This window comes from Parasteatoda tepidariorum, chromosome 3, assembly GCF_982258835.1.
Source record: "Parasteatoda tepidariorum strain Cologne lab strain chromosome 3, Ptep-v5.0, whole genome shotgun sequence".
NCBI lineage: Eukaryota > Metazoa > Arthropoda > Arachnida > Araneae > Theridiidae > Parasteatoda > Parasteatoda tepidariorum.
In genome coordinates, this window is record NC_141757.1 from 37,016,590 (window position 1) to 37,024,584 (window position 7,995).

The window sequence follows — 7,995 nt, forward strand, 5'->3', positions numbered from 1 at the left end:
TGAAATAACATAGTAGTTTTTTGAATGTAATTTAAATATAACTGTTGACTTAAAAATAGTTATTTCAGGGTATTAACTTATGCAAAATAAGTTTAAATTATACAATGACAGGATAGTAATGTCAAGTGACTTGAAATTTTCGTGATATTTTGAAAAAACTGGTGTTCGATTCAGTTGGATTAGTCAAACTGATAATAAAGTATCGAGCGTAGTTTAACCCTTTTGAAGGCCGTTGTAAGTATACTTACCACCACGTTTTACCACTTTTAATTTAGGTTTCCATTTTTGAATAACTTCAGCTTTCTTGAAGTGAGTTTAAATAAAATTGGAAACCATTTGTCACTTTTAAAAAACGTATGAAAGTTATAAAATACATAATTCCTTTTGAAGTTTGTAGCATTTAAGGAATTTATTTTATAAATAAAGAAAAATGAAAGTCAGTAAGTTCCTAATAGGTCATGTTAAATATATTTACCACCAAAAAAATGGCATTTTTATAAACTAAATGAGTTTTTTTTATATCAATTACTGTTCTTAAAACAATTTCAATTCCAAAAATACTTTAATTTACCTTTACTAGAAATAAAGGGCCCGTTAAAGGGTTAATGGTAAAGGAGTTGTTCCGCTGTTTTTGTCATGGTGTGCGAAACTGAACACTTTGCTATTTTCAGTCATAGAAAACATTAACCACTTCCACTCTTAGCGGCACCTCCCACCATAGAGTTTAACTAAAAAGGATGCAAAAAATAGAAAGTAATCTGTTACTTAACATTGATGATTACCAATATACGCCCGCGAGTCACCCCTGAAGCAGCTTCAACCCTTAACAAGGCCCCCAGTACTGTTTGTCTAACATAGGTACTCTGCCAGACATTCATCTGGAGCTGTGGCGGTGACTATGGTAACGAGGTATGATTATTTCAAGTAGGGGTGCGGGGTTCCTCTTAAGGACTAGTTTTGGCGAGAGAAAAGGAGACCTCTTCATCGTAGCTACCAAGGGCGCCGGCAGAATAATATATAAGGGGGTGCAACCCTCTTACAAACAACCCTCCCCTTCCCCCGAAAAAAAATTAAAATATTCTGCTATTACATTTTGTTTTGTTATTACATATACTTTCATCTGTTCATTTTTTCAAGATACATTTCTTCATTGTTAGCAAGATATTTTAAAAAAAGTACGAATTTCTTGTACTTGCAAATTTTGCCCAGAGGTGTGTGTAAAGAGGTGTGCCTAACGTGTTTGTGCAAGATTAACATTGGTATTTATTGTGTTGATGAAGTTTTACAGTTGCGAGAAGTCAGTTTGTGTTATACACCTTTGTTAAACTGAATAACTAATAGAAAATAAAATATTATTTACATTTTATTAAATGAAATTTAAAAATATAGCTTGGATATCTGCTAAGTTTGTGAATGCTCAGTGTGCATAAGAAAAGAATCAAAGATGACTCAGAATTCATTGAAAAAGTTATAAACAGATTTGGACAGTAAACAGGACGATTACAATTCTTGTTTGATTAAACAATTTTTTAATTGTTATGTATCAATAATTACTTAATTATTTGCTTTCCACAAAAATGTGTTTAATAAAAAAATTTTATAACAAAGTTTTTCTGTATCTCTGTAATTGTTTAAAAAAAAAGCCAGGGGGTGCAAGTGCACCCCGCTGCCGGTGCCCTTGGAAGCTACCCTCCCTAAAATGCCCTCTTCTTGTTTCCATAGCACCAGATTGCCGCAGACTTAGTGGCGGTCAGAGTACCTATCTTAGACAAACAGTAAGTGACCCTGGGCTTGACCTAGCAGACAGACAACATTCTGTTTACTTGAAGTAGGGGTCAAAGCAGTGTGTTGGGGTAGGAAGATTCCCAGGATCAACTTTTCCAAGGACACGAGTCTCCACTCAGGGCGAACTCGTGGGTGGTCTCTTCTCATCATTGTCCAATACAACAGAATGGTAATCGAACGCAGACAAAAAGAGTTCACCAGTAAATTTGGCAACCATGACAAGAGGAAAGAGAAGAAAAGGGAGTGGCCAGATCACTAGGGCAACCCGGGGGTGGGTGACTCCCAGTGTTTACCTAAGGAAAGTAAACCCCAAAAATTAGATAAATAAAATAAATAATTATAAAAATTCTGATTAGAAGTTGGGTTCTTCCTTCCCTCTGCAATTAAACTAATTTCGACTAAGCTCAGAATCATTTTAGTTTTAGAAGCAATTTGTTAAGCTCTTCCTTCAAAGTTTAATGAAAGTAACGCCTACACTTTTATTCAAATATTCACACCACACAGAATTAAGCGTGTTTTGAATTTGATCATTTCATTTTTCAAACGCAGCTCAGGCCACCAAGATTTAAATAAATATCGGCGGCTCGAACCTTTGTAAATTTGCTAAGTGATGAACTTGTGATCTGAGGAACCAGGAACACCTTTTGTTATTTCGATTGTTTGGGTTATCTTTGACACACCCGTGCTTCCAAATAATTTGTCTTCAAATGTTAACAACTGGACTTCTTTACTCTTTCATATATATGGTGACAACTCAATGCTATAATGTCAGGATTTCTTTCTAAAATGTATCGCAATTAGATTAGATTTAATATCTTAAGAAAAAATTCAGTTTGTTAGTAAAGAAAACGTTAGGAATAAAGGGAAAGAAACAATTCTCACGCCCTTGGAAAAAAAAGAACAAAAACTTTACAATAAAGAGTTTACGATAGAATAGAGCCTTTTAATAAAAAGAGTAGTTTATCATACCCTTCTGAAAAGTCTGAAACGCTAAAAGTCTCAATTGAATGCACTCGTGCGAGAAAATCGAAGTTTCAAAATTTTAACAACTTATACCATAGGTAATTAATTATATTTTCGTAAAAGAAAATTTCTACCACTTCATCTGTAAACCTGTTTGACCAATTCACTGTTGAAGTGTAAAGAAATATTACAAAATATATTTTACGTTCCGAATTTCTGCCATAATTCATAATAAGATAAACAAAATACGAATTATACTTCAATGGGACTAATAATTTTAGGTACGCATACTTTTACCTCTTGTTATAACTAAGTAAAAGAATATAAATATTTCAAATGTTATATTGCACCTTAAGTAGGAATAATCAGACATATTGCTAGATTATGGTCAATTTAAATAATGAATAGATTTAATAATTATTTAGAAAAAAAAATTGCATTAAAGAAAAAAAAAAGAGAAAAAAACGAATTTACGAAAAAAAATGCGAATATTTAAGTACATTGCAATACTTTATTAAATTTTATTTTTTAAACTATTTAATTATGCAAACCACTAAAAAATAAATAATTATTGGAAGGATTCTAACGTTAAATATAAAAAATGAATAATTCTTTGATATAAATTTCAAAATTATAGAAAAAAAACGCAAAAAATAAAAGTTATCAAAAATGTACCTTAATGTAAAACAATCAATTAAATTACACATAAAAGCGTAACTAAATGCACATATAATTAAATGCTTACAATACAATGAGATTTTACTTGTTTACTACGCTGTCATAAATTTTGAAATGCATACGAAAGTACACATACATGCAACTGCATGCTCTTGTCTGTATTATTTTAAAACTAGGAGGCCTCGCTTTCGCAGTTCATTTCGGATTGCTTCGCAATCCGATGCTCGCTCATTGGATACGTTCTTAACGTCTAGCTCTTGTATACTTTTCTGAACACTGAAGTTCCGAACACTTTTCACTGTAGAAAATTCTAAACCTGTGCATTTCAATATTAATTTGAAATTGCAAACAGTTCGCATATTTTTCTTAATCACACTATTCTAAATTTCAGTTGTTGAGAAAAGTAACTGTTGTAAGTTTTGTTTTAAAGTCTTTCTCGCCAGAGGGCTAAAACCATGTGTTGTAAAGCAATATGAAATAGTACTGAACGCCGGATGTAAAGCATCGGCTTCGATGATGATAATTTTGCGAGAATTGTTTTGATAATTCGGTGAGAATTCACCCGATTAGACATATGATGCTCACTACGTGCTCTTGCCTCGCCGAATCCTATCAATTAAAAATGAAAGCTGTTGCCAACGCAAGAAAAAATATAATATAGATACTAAGTAATCTTCTGTTTATGTGGAATTCTACCTAAATAGCTTAGGTCTTTTGTATTTATTGGAATCACCAAAAAGCTAAAACTTTTACTAATGTTTCAGTAAGGGTGAAACTACAAATTTCCTTCATAGGGTGTTTTTAGAAGCGAATGAAGGGGGGGACTATTCATTACCAAAACAACGCAGTTCGCAATTGGGTATAATATGAAAAAAGCACAACTACTTCCACTTACTAGGAATAACATTTACCCTTTAGTTTAATTAATAAACTGAGTTTTAAATATGCTTACTAAATTCATAAACTTCGGTAAAACAACAATATAAATTATTTCCAAAGGAACTAGACTAATACAATTCCAACCTGGCGAGTAGCGACTTATAACAAGACACTTCGTTTGATGCTTTTACTTGTTGCTAGAAATCAGGTTCGCAGAAAATGCTGTTTACTAGTTAAATTTAGTAGGAATAACACGATCTGTGACGTAGGCTATAGTATACCCAATTCAAAACAAAAATTTGAGTATAAAGTAGGCGTTACTTTCAATTCTTTAATAGTGAAAAATATTAATTTTAAGGGTACAGGGGACCTTCAAATTTGAAAAAAGTGACCAAGATTTCGATTTTGAGATTTTTATTATTTCAAAAAATAGACGTTATAAGCTTTCAAACAAAAAAAATTTTGGAAATCGAACCATTTTTTACTGAATTATAAGGATTCTAATTAGGCCACGCCCCATTGTTTAGATTCAGAAAACAGAAGTCGGTAGCTTGAAGCAGCCGGTCGGTAGCTTGAAGCTAAAAGCTAAAAGAGCTTTATATTATTAAAAATACAAGAAAATTAGTGATGATCAAAATTATGTAAGATTAGAAGGACCCTCCTATTGTGCGGGAAGATTTTAAGAAAATTTTCTATATTTGACTCGCACACAATTAGTTTTTACATTTACAATTGAATAAATGTTTCATTCTTCGTTTGATATATCATTCATATTTTTTAAAATAAATTAATTTCATGCTTACTAACTTATTTTATGTTATTACTTTAGTGAATTTATTTGCGTTAAATTTTGAATAAGTAAATATGCTTGCTGAGTACGTTTGTGTATTTCTTTTCATAGGCACATATTAAGTTGAATTTTCATCCATTTCAACATAATAATGGAGATAAAAGTACAGATATATGCTTAATTAGTCATTTTTTTAGATATTATACACAGCTAATAGTGTTATTTTAATTACATTTAAAAAAAAATGCTATTTTCTCAAAATGAAATTTTGACGGATTTTGGTGTTTTCGAAATGCTCCATGAGTCTCAATTTTATTATTTTTTTTGGTTGAAACTTGTTTTATGTGTACTATGTATGTATGTAATTAAAACTTACCATGTTTTGTTACCTAGAACATTGATAAACTTTGTTTGTAGTAAAAAAAGTTTAAGATTTTTAAAATTTTTCATGAAATTTTCATGAAATACATAAAAAATTTGTTTTTTGAGCTAGAGCAATATAATTAGCCACTGAATGATGGTAACTTTTATTTGGAAATCAAAAACTAGTCATATAAAGAAAAAGTATGATTCTGCGGTGAATTTTAAGCAGCGTGGAGTGTTTTGACTTTATCGGATTTTATGCTATTTTAAAAGTTCAATAACTTTAAAAATTATTAATCAAACTACATGAAATTTTGTATACAGCTTTTTAAAGATATTATAAGTAAATACTGTGAGTTTCATAAATGTAGCATAAAAACTCTGAAAGTGGGTTTTTAAGGTCCCCTGTAACCTTAAAGAGATAATTGTGTAGAGTGAGGCAATTAACCCTTTCGCGCCGAATGTCACAAATACGTGCCAGCTTAATACCGTATAAATCAGGGTAAGAAGATAAAACTGGTATTCAAACTAAATATTTAGGAGTTTATTTGTGGGCGGGGTAATGATAGTTTGCTTTATTTAACTACTTAGTTCGAATTAAAAATTGTGTACTTACACTTTTAACACACATGGATTGAATGTGTTAGATTTAAAGTGAAAGCAAACATAAATCTGTCAAATTAGCTGAACTGAAACTTAAGCTACCGCTTATTATTTTTTACTATCCTGATACTGATTCCTTACGAATACATTTATGACTCGCCCGTCCCGAAAGGGTTAAAGTTGAGGCGATCAGAGAGAAATGAGGAATTATCGGAAATTCAATGCAAATAACTGAAATGACCTGTATTTATTGGAATCCCCAGAAAGCTTAATCGTCCACTAATGTTTCAGTAAGAGCAGTTTATAAATTTTCTTATTGGCTGTTTTTAGAAGTAAATGAAGAGGCTAAAAATATTCATTACTTTTACCAAAACAACGCAGTTCACAATTCCAAGCGAATACTTGTGTAGAAGTTCTATCTTCAATAGTGGAAAACGATAATTATAAAAAAATATTGCATAAAGTAAAGCTACTAAAACTGAGGCGATCACAGAGGGCAACGGATTAAGTCTAACGAGGATGAGGGGAACAGTATTTTTGACTTTTGCGCTCTTTATCGAAATTGGTCTTTCAGCGTAGGAGATGTAAAGTAGTAAAAAGCCTATAGGAAAGCTTCGAAACAGAAATTCCTTTACCTGTATACTTTATTTATTCTTCTGAGAGGTATCATAAACTTATTCACCTGAACTATAAATGTATAGAATGTGTGTCGAATCATAGTCATGAAAATTTAACTAAACACCTGAGGCCGTACACGGTTTCTTTTGCCGTTCATCATATTATACGGATGATTGAGAGGATAGGAAAAGGTTGTTAACTTGGCATATAGTTTAACTTGGAGTGAAAACGAAGGAACACGTTGCCCAGTAGTGAGGATTAACAGTAAAAATCAGTGTACGGTAGGCTTAAAATAAAATCAACCCGAATAACGTTTGATCTAATAATCGGATCTTCATGTTCTAAGAATCAATCTTAATAATTCAAGGCATTGACCTCAAATATGCAAACTGATTAGTGCATACAATATTTTAAGATACAAAATCAGACATACAACGAAGTTTTTCTGAGTGTTCATACCATTTTTTCGATTGATTCGAATCTTTTATTTCCAAAATGCAGAGAGGAGTCACAATCTGGGAAATGTGGTCCTGAAAATTTCGGCAGACCAGGGGTCGAAAGTTTGGACCCCTTAATGCTCATTTTTCTTTCTGCTTCTTATCATGTCTCAAAATTTTTTTAATTTACTTACACACAATTATAAAATTCACTTACACAATGATAGTTTCTATCAAAAATCAATTTTCAGTAACAATTGTTATTTTTCTATTTATTTAATTAGAGTAGAAAATGTTTCGAACTGCCAGGTATATATTTTCAAGAGTGTAATTTTATAAGGCAAAATAGAAAATTTGAACGAAATTAGTCAATTCCTGAGAAATGGAGTTTTATGTATCTGATTTTTCAATCTTCGATTTCTCTATTTAACTATCAGTTTCTTAATTATTGAAATCTTTAGGGAATTGACTACAATCCTAAGAATTTGTCATCGAGGAGAAAAGTCAAATGAATATTAGAAAGGATATAGGATCCAAAATCTTCTTTTTAATTTTAAATGTATCATTATTTCAATAACGAAGCGAAAATACCAACAGGCACTATTAAACAAATGAGTCTTAACACAATCTGTGATTTAGTTCTAGGTAATTCGAAATAATTATACTTGTTTCGTGATTTTGAATGAAAAAGAGTTTTTGAAGTTATTTATGAGTTTTTTAAGCGAATACTGAAGCGTCACTTAAAATTAATATCAAATATAAATCAACAATGCCAACAGAAATAGTTCCAAGAAATTTATAAAAACAATGAAAAAAATTGGGGCTGAGGACTTTTAACGAGAGTATATTGCAGAGGATAATATGTCTTTTCACGGAAAT